The following is a 13,914-nucleotide window of genomic DNA, read 5'->3' as shown; positions in this document are numbered from 1 at the left end:
AATGGAAGTGGGTGGGGAAAGGGACTAGAGAAAATAAGTAAACCAAAGAACTTAAAAAAAACAAAGAAACTGAAAAAAACCCAATCCTGGAACAAAACCTGAGCCTTCCACTTATGATGACTGGGAAAAAAAAAAAGAAAAAGAGGACTTGTGTACTATCTACCTTCCTGCCAGCCGTTTAGAAGACTGCACATCCAAAGTTTAGAAGGGTAATGATTAGACACTGGTTACAAGAGAAGAAAGGAAATGGAAAAATCTTCCCCAAAATAGTAGATAAATGTTATTAGCATGCAAAAAATAGGAAGGTTTTTTTTATATATACATATATATGAGCCTGAACATATTTCACAGTATGGCCCCTTTCCACTGAACCCTACATACATTGTATGGGCTTTAGAACAATAATTATTAAAAAAAACCCAGAATGCCCCAAGCCAAAGCAAAACTGTATACTGTAAGAAACTGAGAGCATTGAGATTGCTATTGAAATAAAGGACAGAAGTCTGATAAGACCTGAGTGTGTGGAAGACAGTACTTGCAGGTCTGATCCAGAGCCCATTAATTTGATAAGCTTTGAAGCCAACTATGAGTGTAGGCCTGGCTCATGAGCCACAGAGTATTTGCAAGTGCTACTGTTATGCTGGCTTTTGCAGTATCTCTCTTCATAGATATTACAGCCAAACCACATCAGTTCCCTTTAGTTGAGCTGTATTGGCACTTTGGAAATCCTAGTGCACAGGAAAGGTTTAAATCCTCACATCTGAGGAGTAAGAGCAACGTGGAGCTTAGCTACTGGCTAAAACTGGCTCAAGAAAAATGAAGGTAGAAGAACTGGCAGAAAAAGGAGAAACAATAAGCAATAAAATGGAGAGGGAAATGAAATAGAAAAAAGGTACAGTAGGGAAGGGAGAATAGGAGACAGTATGAGAAACAGTGGGGGAAATTAAATTAATAAAAAATAAGGAAAATTAAGGAAACAGAAACAATGAGAAACAGAGGAGGGCACTAGAACTCACAAAGGAAAAACAAACAAGAGGCAAGAGGTATATTGGAGGCAACAGAAGGAAATAGTGAGGCAATGAGAGAGAGAAAGAAAAGGGAGGGGGAAAGGTGTGAGGAGCTGAAAATGGAAAGACATAGGAGACAAAATGGGGGAGAGAGGAAAAGGGAGGTAAAGAGAAGGAATTGTACAGGGAAAGGACCAGAAAGAGGAGAACAATCCTAGGGAGCCTGCTGTGGTGGGTCGCAGAGGAGTTCACAAGCCCATGCACTCCAACTATTTCTTTTTGATTCTGTGTCATTGTCAGGCTTCAGACTGCAGCTGCAAATTGTTTGTCTGGCAGTTCTGGTAGGTTTGATTCAATAACTCCTATAAGAGGGCAGGCAGGATATCAATGCTTCTTTATTGCCTTTTTCTCTGCCTACAATAGCAATCCTCCAGTTATACAGTATTATAAAGTGCCATCACTGGGGGTTGTATCTCAGCATAGTCACGTCTCATCTTCCTAGGCTATAATAAGCTGGCAAAGGTAAAAGTCTGAAATTATGTGAGCTTCATGAAATGATTAACATTGAGGCCTAAAGACTGGCGTCAGGGATGGGCACTGAGCAAACAACAGACCCTCACTTCCCAAGTACCACAGTGAGGGGTAGCTACATCCTACAGGATCAGCTCCACCAAAATGTACTTGGTAATCTGTGTCAAGTCTCACTCCAGCCACTAGTGGACAAAGCACTAATGCTCCAGAAAGCTGCAACTACTGCTGGGGAACAGAAAATATAACCCATGCAGTCCTGTCAGTTGGGTAACTTTTCATGCCTCTCTCCAAATCCTTTGGATGCGAACTCTTTAAAAATAATCACGCAGCGACATTTAACATAAGATTGGACTGGCTGACATGGACTTACCATTTTTCCTGCTGGAAGTTGGTTCCTTCAGGCTGCGGGGGTGTCCCTGACCAGGCTGACATAGAGAAATTTCCCCAGCCTTGAGTGTGCATGATCTGTCAATAAAAAGAGGCTTTCAGTTACACAATGCTGTCAAATAGCACCTTTTACAAACACTAAATTCAAGTTAAAAATGTCACAGCAAAACAGGAAAATCACCACAGAGAAAACTGCCTGTGAGGCATTTTATTGGTGGGTCTTTTAAAAAAGAAAAATTCCTGGCACATTGTTCTGGTTAAAGCCACACAGATCAGAACAGAACTTCTCATTCAGACCCAGTCATTACAAATATCAGGAGTAGCTGAATAGAAAGAGACCCATTTTGTCCGCTTAAACTTTGTCTCGCATATATACACACATATATAATAATCCCTGTTTCATTGTAAAAATTGTAGGTGGATGTCTTTAAGGTTGTGTTTAGAAATCATTGTGACTTTACATTGCAGTTTATTCCATATATTTCCATCCTTTTGAGTCACACTATTCAACCTCCTACTTATTCTTAATAGATTAATTTGCGATTGCTCCCTCGACATTTCAGCCTTTCATGATGGAGAGCAATTCCTCTGATTTCACTCATCAAGGCTCCATATAATAATGAAAGTCCCCACAGGTCACCTCTGTTGCGTCTTATTTCCTTAACCCCTTTAGCCTTCCCCCCCGATGAGTGTTCTTAAACCTGGAGCTGTCTGGGCTAAGCCAAAAATAAAATTTCTCCTGCAAGGCGACTGCAACTGAAACCATATTGCATCAGTTCTATAGCAAATGTGACTATAGCCATGTGATTTAAATTCTCCGACACCTTTACATTGTCATAATATCCTATTTGTTTTTTTCCAAGCAGTCATACACACAGACCTGCTGGGATTTTTCTCTAATAACCCCAGCTCTCTTTCTTCTTTGCTACACTGAATAATATGAACTCTGCTGTGGTTCACTAGCTCTAGACTTACTGTTAGAGCCACTAAAAGATCCAAATCCTCCTCGGCTTGGTAAGCGTTGCTTCCTTCTGTTTGCTTAATCTTTACATTTGGCAGAATAATCAATGTCTGCTATTTTACTTGTTACAGTCTTTCAGAATAAAATTGCTAGGCAAGACTCTGAGCTGCTGTAAGTTGGCATGTCCCTAGCATCACTTCACTGGTCCAGCTTCACACATTAAATAGATGCTTCAAAACAAACCTGGAGGCCAAGCTGCCAATTTAACTTTTCCAGTTGTTACTCATGACCAATAAGTGTTTCCTAAGTTGTGGCCGTGCTTCATGATTTACATTTACATAGGGCAAAGTCCTGACACAGCCTGCAAGCAGGCAGACATGCTTGCACACTGTGGAAGAGGTGCAGCTCTGGGTGGAAGAGAGGGGTAACTGAAGGTGTCCAAAAGTAGCCCTGTTCTCCCAAGAAATCCCCTTTAAAAGAACAAACCATTGCATTTTTTTAAAGATCAATTTTACATTGCATCATATTCCAGGATCTCTCTTCTTTTGTGCAGTCTATCCATTTCACAGAAAACAAAATATTTCTGACCAGCAATATCGCACTAAATAAAACAACTGCCATTCATATGCACAGCCTTGAAGGTTGTGCATCTTTAGAGGGAGGAGACAACAGTTCAAAGTAATTCAGTGCAGATTGGGTTGGGGATAATTTTCTGGCAACTAAGGATGGTATCGAGACCAAAAAATCATTTCAAATAACTACAAAGGAGTCACAGGATACCAACACCTTTCAGTCTCTAGAGACCTAGAATTGATTTGAACTGGTCTACCACTTAAATGGAGAAAAGCTATTATCCCATCACTAATCTCTTGAGCCATTCAGTCCCACTTGAACCAATTTTTCCTTCAACAAGCTATTTTACATATTTCACTTAGCCTACAGTCTTTATGGGAGAAGCTTATCAAATGATCTGTGTAAAAAGATAAGTACCTCTCCCCTCTTTGCATTTCTGTTTATTCTTGGGTTTGTTGCTAACATGACAGAACTATTAAATGTGTTCCTCTTCTCATCTCCTTATGGAACCCTGCTTTTCTTGCTACCATTCACAAAATAAGACAATTTCTTAGTAGGTTTTGGAAGAAGAGCCAGCCTAGAAGCATGTGTTCTAGATACTTTTTTTCCAGATAAATGTAAATTTATTGCCCTCAGATGTCATAGCAGTCATCAGTATAATGCTGACAGCTCCTCAATAGCTCTGCAGCCCAAGAAGGGTCAAATCCATGATTTGCAGAGGAAGAATTGCTAAATTCTGAAGCACAGCATTGCTAAGAATCAAATTTGTAAAAGTAGTCTTTGTTTTTAGGTCCATTCATGGGCACCAAAAGGTGGTGACAGTGCCCACAAGTATAGGAAAAAGCTGTAATTAATAATGTCTTAAAAATTAGGCCCTTGGTGTCTGATACTGGGCTTGCAAAAAATTAAGACACCCGTAATGGAAAGCCATTTATGAAAAGGGGACTGCAAATGAGGCCATCACGTCTGTGGTAGAGCAACGCTGAGAGCCAGGGAGGTTGGACCTGTGATTTGATGACAGGGCCACACCAGCCCAGCAGGAGAATTCTTTCTGGTGAGAAAGGAAGCATTCGCACTCAAACCTCTTGACTCTCTCACTGGTTTTCCGCTATTTTGTGCGCTTGGAGGAGCCTGTTTTGTCTGCTTCATGCTTTCTCTTCCTTAAGCATTTTCCCTGTAGTTTCTCCCACCGCTGAATTTACTTGGCCCCCTCCACCACTCCTGGAATTAGAATCTATACCTTCAAAAAACCTGTGCTTTCTTCATTTCAGGCAGCTAATCCCCCTCCCGCTCACCCCGCAGGTTACACTGCCGGAGCAACGCTACTTTGATACTGTTCCTCTGGCAGCAATTAGAATCAAATCAGCACCAGGCTGTTTATAAAAAGGGATGTTGCTATAATGACACTATCAATTCTTCCAAACACTGTAGCTATTTATCAAGTGATTAAAGTGGAGTAACTTACTCCAGTTTTACTAGCCTATTTTCCATTGGAACTTAAAAGGTTTTACTGCCTCAAGTATGGCACTTGGACTGCTAATAATTTTTATTTTATTACATTATCATATTTTTTAGATTTATTTCTAGGTTTTGCATAAGATTCAAATTGTTACCCAGTTTATAAAATAAGATAAATTTATCTTGGTCAAAAATCACATTAAGATAATTATCTTGCCCTTCTGGCAGATAATTTTGTTTGTAATATATTGAAAATGCTTATTTTTTGTTTTTCTAACCACTCGTTCCTGCAAAAGTGGCTATTTTTTTCCTCATGCAGGCAACTCTATCTCCCTCTCACTGTCAAGAGCTGTCATGTCTCCTCCCATTTTCCCCTCTCCATTAGGGGAAACCCAAACAAAACGTGCCTGCTCTTGGCTTGCCAGCAAGCTACCACGGACACCTGTATTCCTGGCAGGCATAGCAGGGCTGACTTGTCCACTGGTCATGCTACGCTGCAGCGCCAGGGACCCATGGGGTGTGCTTACTCAGGCAGTCCCACACTACGATTAAGGTAACACTTATCAGAGCGGGGTGTCGGCAATATGCGCACTAACAGACACCGAGACAGCCTCTTACCCAGCCAATTGTTAGCATGTTGATTAACTGAAATTAGATTTTTCAGTTTATGGGAAATTTTGATACTTAAAAAGCATAAATTCACAATTAGATCAACCCTGTAAGAGATTTTTTGTGAAAAAAACTGCAAACAGTGCTTGTTTAAGGGAAAAAATCAGCTTAGGGAAAGTTAAAGTTTCAAATTTTATTTAGAATGCATGGGTTTTCCTTTGTGCATATATAGCATTATTATAAAATAATAATTTATACTGAAATGTTTTAACCTGACATCAATAATTAGTTAAAATAAAATAGCTCCTCCTACTTTAAAAATTATTAAGGGGATGTGCTGCTTAGTACTGATGGAAATAACTCAGTTACAAAATAAAGTAAGTGGCATTCTGGATTAGAAAAAGGATAGCGATACCCTGAGTTTTGAGTAGGATAAATGAGGTTTTTTCAATTATCCTAATACGCCAGCATATCAAGCATTCGTGACAGAAGTACCAACAAACACACTGGGTAACATCCAAAAGGTTTTGAGGTATGATGTTGAAATACGAACTTTTTTTGAGTGAAATTATTCACATTTCCCAATATCTAACATAGCCTAGGAGCTTTACAAAACCAATTCTCTCCCTGTATTTTTCCCCACTTCTTGCTCAAGGGCCCAGGAAGGTACAGGGTAGGTATACACCATCTTTTTTCTGCTTTAATGCAGGCATAGAAAAGAAGCAGTTCAAAATTGGAGAACATCTAAGAAAAGTCCAAAACAGAGCTAAAATAAATTTTCTTTAAAACATTTGGACTCCATTTGAGTTTGGGGTTAAAATTAAGATCAGTTTACATATTTGTGTTATTTCTGATGACAATCCTATGGAATTTATACATACAGAAATACACCCATTTCTAGGGAGAAACCATCTACCTTTCTCCTTCACCGTTGCTCAGAACCCCGGTGACATTAAACCCTCTTTGTGCCACCCTCCACAGCCACGCAGCCAGCAACGTGGGGACAACACACACTCGGCAGAAGCCAAGTACAAGGGAGGCAGCTAAGAAGCCAAGTACAAGGGAGGCAGCTAAGGCTCCCTGCAGTGAGAATGGCTTCAGTTCTGTGGTTTTCAGTGCAGTCATAGAGAAATTGCACCAACAATTTGTATAATTCACAATCCAGATGGGTTGGCAAAAAAAGTTTGACTGCTTTGCATACTCCATATCTCTGAACAATTTTTCTCTTGTAATGACATGGTGAAGAAGCTGATGATCATAAATATGGAGTGTATCCCCCTGTCCTTTAACTCCCTCCTTATTGCTTTTGCAACATAATACATGCATCTCAAATAAATCAAACATGTGACATGTAAAATCAGCTCATGTTTTTTGGGGGTTGTCAAAATCCTGAGAAACCAAAACGTTGAAAATCACTTGTCAAAACGTTCTGGGATGAAGTAGTTAAGCTGTCATCAACAGCTTAAACACTGTTTATTTGAATATGTAAAGCAACTTTTTGAAAACCCAAAAGTACAGAGTCTGTTGATCAGAGTTCTTTCTCCAGACGTCTGAATTCTGCTTCCCTGAACGCCTGGGAAAGAAAACTTCACATGAAGTGCAAGGCCAGGGACATCCGCAGTGAAGGAAGTACACTGCTCTACTGACACAACTGATTTGACAAAGTATGGCAATGGTATTACCATGGTACTACAGGATTATTACTCTGCAGTGCCCATTATTTGAAATGGAGTTACTCTGTGCTTACCACAAAACAGCAAGTAGCATTTTGCAGTAACACAATAAATAACCCATGTCATCTCTGTATCTACACCTTTTGCAGGGACAGATACAGAGCCAATCTAAAAACAAATCTAAAAGTGCTATAATAATGCCGGAATGACATGCCTCTTAAGCTGTTTACAGCTGACAGATTAAGTGAAATGGTTTGACAAGGAAGAACACAGTATGTGTTGACAGCCCTGCTTAGTTCATATTTGAAAGGCAAAATTGAAGTCATACTTTTACAAGGTGCAGAATTCTGCTCACTTGAAGGACATTCTCTTAAGCAAGGCATAGTATTAAGCCTCTGCCATCCTCCTCCTCCTGTCTCCCATTTTTATGTGTAGGCCACTAAGTGGCACACCTCAAAACCCAGTCCTGACTCCCTACCTCAGTAATTGCTTGTGAAAACATATCATTTAGAAGAGTATGGAGAAAGCAACAGCGAGAGCAGCCATAAACATTCACCCTCCGTAATTTAAGGGAGCACGGCAACTTATGGGCAACATTCGGCTTTTCTTACAGCAGACAGCACCGTTAAGAAAGAGCAAACATCAAACAAAGGCTGAGTACAAATCCCCTCTATCCACAGAGACACCTTTCACTTGATTACAGGATATGAGAGAAAAACATAAAAACATGGTGAATCCTAAAAAAAGTAAATAAGAGCTAAGATAGGTCAGAGGAAAGGGCTAGAGACAGGCACTAGGAAAAAGACTGGTTTGGCAGTACTTTCACAGCTCTAAGGCAAAGGGAGCGGGAAGGCTCAAAGGAAAAATGGTGGCAAATACCTGGACTGCCATTTTTACCTTGTCCTTGCTAATCCTATGGGCTAGCAGTAACCAGAGGCTGTCAGCAACTCATGCAGTGGTTACTGTGAGAGTAATTTGGTGGGCTCAGTCCGGCTACTATTGAAGAGGTTTCTTCACTGCAAAAGCTCTTGCTAATACTTGACTCCTCACTGTTAGAGGCCATGGGAAGCCATGAACATTCACCTTCTCTCTCGCTTTGAGAGACAGTGACTCTGTTATGGTAGGGCAGATGCACTGAAGAGGGAAAAGCCAGTGCCTGCTCTTCCTTTTCTGTGGGAAAAGCCCAGAGGTTCAGCTGCTAGCAATGCCAGTCACTCCAGCTCTTTTAATGAGCCCTGTAATTGATGCAAATGAGCCCAAAGTTACCAAATGAAATCATCTCACTGAGGGAAACTACCAGGAAAGCATTAGGCATATTCTGCACTTGGAGGCATAGGATGCAGTTACCATTGCATTTACACTGGACAGACTCCACACTGGACTGACCAAGGAGCAAGGAGCTGCACGGTCAGTGTTCAAGAGGAGCCCAGCTGCTGGCAGCACCTTCCTTAGAGGTGAGTGGAGAGCTGGACCCAACTGGAACCTTAGCCCAGACTTAGTATGCAGTGGTTCCCAACAGTTTCAGTTGCAGCTCTGTGTCTGGAGCCTGCTAGCAGATCACGAACAGGGACTGTTCAAAACTTCAGGTTGAAGCTGTGGTTCAGGAATCAGAACAGTGCTGAGTGGAAGCGTTTTTTCAAACTAATGGAAGTTTTGCCTACATATTTCTTCCCACACATGAAGGTCATCAAATGTTTGTGTGCCAAATGTTAGAATTGATGCCATCCTAATGAACTCTGAAAACATTTTCCTGTCAAAGCAAATAGAACAAGTTGACATCACTGATCCCAGCATCGACCAAAGAGGAAAAACAAACAAACCATCAGTTCAAAAACCAGAGGAGTTTTTTGTGCTCTAAGTTCAAGGATGCAAGTCCAGCAGTGCAATGACAAAGGGGAACACGGTGCAGATGACAAAAAGGTTACGCTCACCACAAAGCAAGTTGGTCCCGAGGAAAAGAGATTGCCTCGGCATCAAGGTCAGAAATGCCTGGGCGCTACCTCCTCCTACCCCATGGCACACATGAGATCCCTCATGTCTGAGCTGTGCTGGGTTATTACGTGTAACATGTGCCATAGGCTAGGACCTGAGTGGAGAGTAAAACCTACTACTAAACCCTGTCAGAAGTTGCAAACTGATTACACCTTAGAAGCAAGCCAGGAGCTCTCACCTTGTCTACTGAGAAACTTTTTCTTTCCTATCGGAGCTGCCTATCCTTGTGGCCTCCTCCTCCATCTCCCAGGGCATCTCCCAAACCATCTATCCAAGTATAACCCATGGAGCAGCAACCCTGCTACAATTGGACACAAGTATGAAGGAAGTGTATCTTACAGTTATGCTGCTAAATTGGGGCTTGGGAAATCCAGACTCATTTCTTCCTTCTAACACATGATTCCTGTATGTCCCTTGGCAAATCCATGAAATCATTCCACATGCGAAATAACCATACCTCCTCCTTTGCCTCTCCTGCTTGTTCAGAAATTTGGGACAGGGTTCATCTTGCTGTGTGCAGTTGCTAGCAAAGAAGAGCCCGGTCACAATCTCTCTAGGTAGCTCAGTGGTTCGGTATACAACTAAAGCTAATTTTAGTATTCATGCGGTACAGAGGAAAAGATAGAGACTTTCTGTGGAGTACACAGGGGGTCTGCAAGCCTGGTGAAAGCAGGTAGGTACCAAGCACTGATGAAGTTCCCAAACTAAAGTTTCTCCTCAGCTGCTTTGGCCAATTTGTGAAAGAGATTTTTTTCACAGAAATTGCTACAGGATGGAGGTCCTGTTGAAAAGTACAGCGTTAAATTTGGGAATAATGACAGAGGAACCAGAGCAGAATTAAATGGATGAAACATACTTTGTTGCTCCCTACATCAAACACATTTCCATTTTATTTACTGTTTTAATTTCCAGTTCTCCCATGCTCACCCTGTGCCATCACCCATGTTTTTTGAACTGAAAGGTATTATCTCAGCTCCCATTTCTCCAAAAGTCAGTTCTAATCTCAGTCACTCTCCAGCCCTGCAGTTTTCCTTCTCCTTGACAAGCCTGACCACTTAAATTTCTATCAGCTCAGGCAACATTTACCCACACCCCTTTCTGTTCCTATCTCATTTCTTCCCCTTCCAGGTTTTGTGATGCCATCATACATCTATGCCAGCACACAGAGCATGCAGCAACAGACATATAGATCCTGACTGTGTTCAGGAAAGGGGAAAGGTTGAAGTGAATAACATCCTGCGTATGAATGATTCCCTTGCTTGCTATACTACAGTGAGCTGTGCTTTCATATACTTTGATGGATGTGAGTTATGGGTCACTCCCTCACTTGTGAAAATAAATGTACAACACTTGCCAATTGTTATACTGTATATTAAAAAATTCTATCACTTAAGATTTATACACTTAGCAAACCAATTGCACAAACTATACAGGTACAGTGCAATGGCTCTAATACCCATTTTTTTTCTTTTTGAGACAGACAGATGCAAAATCACCCTTAGCACTAAAGTGGTGCCACATTATCCAGAGGGGCCATTTTATGGACAAAGAGTTTATCATATCCAGAGTTTGCCTTGGGTGCAGTGGACTTAGCATGTGTTAAGTAATGCTTAAGTGATTTGCTGAACTGGTCTAATAGCACAAAACACTCCTGGCTCTATTTGCTTATAAATACATTTCAAGGCACTGATTGAACTCTGTAGTGCCCTAAATGGTCTGGGACCCAGTTACTTAAGAGATATCATCTCTTCTTATAAATCTTATGTGGTAATTCAGAACCACCAGTTGTTCTTGCTTTCTTTTCCTGGGTGGACAGTGGGGGGTCTTTAACAAGAGGTGCATGACCCTGGAACCTGTCCTCAGCCTTCACTTGTGTGCGAATCAGCCTTCGCACACAAAAATGCTTCAGAGGACTATTTCAAGGAGAAATACAAAGCTGATCTCTTCAGTGTGACAAACATCAGTTAATCTCTTGAGCGATCTTTTACATCATGTTAGCGACAGAGGGCCTAGCTGTGACTGGCCATGTGCTCAGGAAAGCTATTCCAGAAACCTTTTTCTCTTCCTCCTATAACCACAGAACCAGTGCAAGGGCTGGAAAATCACACTCTCGCATGCACCACCTGTCCACAAGGTCTGAGCTGTCCTGGCATCCAGGTAATGTCACCAGACTGGAAACCCTTGCTAATCCCAGCTCCAGCAAGGCTCCCTTAAAATACTCACAGTGCCACTGGCACATCTTAGCTAATGAGAGTGGGTCCTGGCCACTTGTATTTTATGTACAACTGTGTCTTCCGTTTCAGGTTCATTTTAACTGGCATGAACTGCTGAAGCACTGGATGCCCTTATCTGCTTTCCTCAAGGGAAACAGATACATAAAGTACATAAGATTGCAGGTTTTTAAGATTAAATGCTATAAACACAGATTAAATTATATGCTTTTTATCCCTTTAAGGAACTCTTGTTCATGGCATTCTGTTCCAAGTTTCCAAAATAATTTCTACTTACATTCGCATTTAGAAGCATTTAAAACACAGCAAAGAGGGAATGCATTTGTGGACATAACTGGCAGCAGAGAGCTCAGGTCTGCCTCCCAGCTACCCCCAAATGCAAGGCAGCTCAGCCACTCAGGGCTGCGCAGGCCCCTTCGTGGGGTACCAGCGTGGTCCCCAGCAGTGAGGAAAGGTGATCTCGGCACAACCTCTTCTCAAAACCAAAAAAATGACACTTAAGAAAAACGACAAGGAAACTATTGCCTTAATCTCTGTTTCCATGATGTCAGCAACGACTCTCTGGTCACCTTCTTGAGAGGAAGCTTGATTACTTGTCTTTTCAGTAAGGCTGCCCTGATGAAAAGGAACTTAGAGAGACAAATAGCCACCCATAGGATAACAGCCTCAGTGGGTTGTTTTGCTGTTTGCTTTAGTTCACTGGCTTAAAAGGGTCAGCAACCTTCATCCCGAGGACCCTATTAGAGAAGTAGCTTTGAGCAAAACATATAATTAACCTTTGGAACTCACTGTAGCAGGATATCATTGAAGAAGCATATGAGAGAGATTTTCATTTTTTAAAAGGGATTGCATATAAGCAACTCTAAGGATGCAATCAAATATTATTTTCACTCCAGAGAATTCACTGGTAACAGCCACTAAGCACTGTGCTTCTGGGAATCAAGAACAAAGAAAACCAGGGACTAATAACGAATTCTTCACTCACCAAATGGTAGGTGAATATGATGGGCAAAACCAATAAGATGAATCCAGACTGCTTAAAGTCTTCAGAAACAGCCACTTAGAGAGGCAGGAATAGAAACTACAGTTGGTGAATGGCTATTTGACCTATCCTATTATGGCAATTTTTATGTCCAGCTCTGCTTCATGTCCACTTACTTGCGAGATCCCAGGTGATGGCCCTTCACAACCTTAGAAAGATTAACCAAAAGTACATAAAACCCAGGCTGACCACAAAGGCTTAACAGGCAAGTTGAAAGCAGTATACGTATAGAGAAGATTTCAAATGGAAAGAATCAGGAACCAACTGAAAACATTTTATTTTACTGTGCAGGAGACTCAAATGGCTTCTGCTAAGCAGAGCCCAACTGACAAACCTGTTCTGAGAATAACATCCTTTAAGTGACTTCTGTCATATTTAGAAAAAATGTAAAATCCCTGGGTTAGAGGGACAGGGCAGCAGACACGAGACACGAGATACTTGGAATGTGCTGACATTTGGAGTACTTTGAAGCAGTAAGACTCACAACTCTCCTTCAAGACAGAGAAGTTCTGAAATGTGCAGCACATGCTGAACCATCAGGGTTATGGCTGAAAAAGGGTGTGGTAAGGATCTGTGTAGACAGGACACCACATTTTGATTACCATCAAAAATAAGCAAGAAGACACATCTTTAGCCCTACTGGGTGAACGTATCAGAGAGGCAGAAATTGTGTATAATTATATTCCTAGTGCCCTGTAACTAACTACCTAGCATTCACAGGGCTCTATCCTCAGCAGCGTAACTCATCCTGGATGCCTCCACATCCATCTATCTATTCCAGTTTTGAACAGGTAAGCCTTTAGAGTTGATCTGAAGGATCTTCACAAGCTAAAAAAAAAAATGTAGTTTCAGCTTTAACACTTCTCTGTACAAAGCCAAAACGCCGTCATGTGTAGTGGTGTGGAAAAAAAAAAACTAACAAAAACCCCTGCAGCCTTGTGAAACACAGAAAGGGAAACTATGCTGTGAGCTCTGACAGTAATAAAAACATAACTGGATTGATTCTGGAGAATTTATTGAACAAAATTTAGTTAGGGTCTTTTTGTTTTGTTTTGTTTTGTTTTAACGATTGCACACCACTTAATTTTTATGAGCTCGATTATGCCTTTAAGGCACATTCCAGCAGAGGGCTGAGGTGAAAAAGCCTCTCCAGGGAAGATATAGCAGAAGAAAAAGCCTCTGGGATGTGCAGGAGTTGAGGTAATCCTTTCTAGGCATGTGTTCAGCATTACCTACTTGCAGCTCTCGCACTTCCCAGTGGAAAATCAAATCCGTGGGCCCATGGCTAGGAAGTTTCTGCCTCCTTCGGTACACCGTGCCCAGGTGTGAGAGGGGGCTGATCCAAACCCTCCTCAGGCATAAAACAGCTGCAGACTTTTCCATGAACAAGTTATTCAAGTTGGGGACCTGGTCCCTTCACCACCATTCCACCACCAAAACCTGGGCTTTC

This window comes from Mycteria americana, chromosome 5 (genome assembly GCF_035582795.1).
Source record: "Mycteria americana isolate JAX WOST 10 ecotype Jacksonville Zoo and Gardens chromosome 5, USCA_MyAme_1.0, whole genome shotgun sequence".
In the NCBI taxonomy this organism is placed as follows: Eukaryota; Metazoa; Chordata; class Aves; order Ciconiiformes; family Ciconiidae; genus Mycteria; species Mycteria americana.
The sequence above is the reverse complement of the archived record's forward strand: the minus strand, read 5'-3'. Positions refer to the sequence as shown.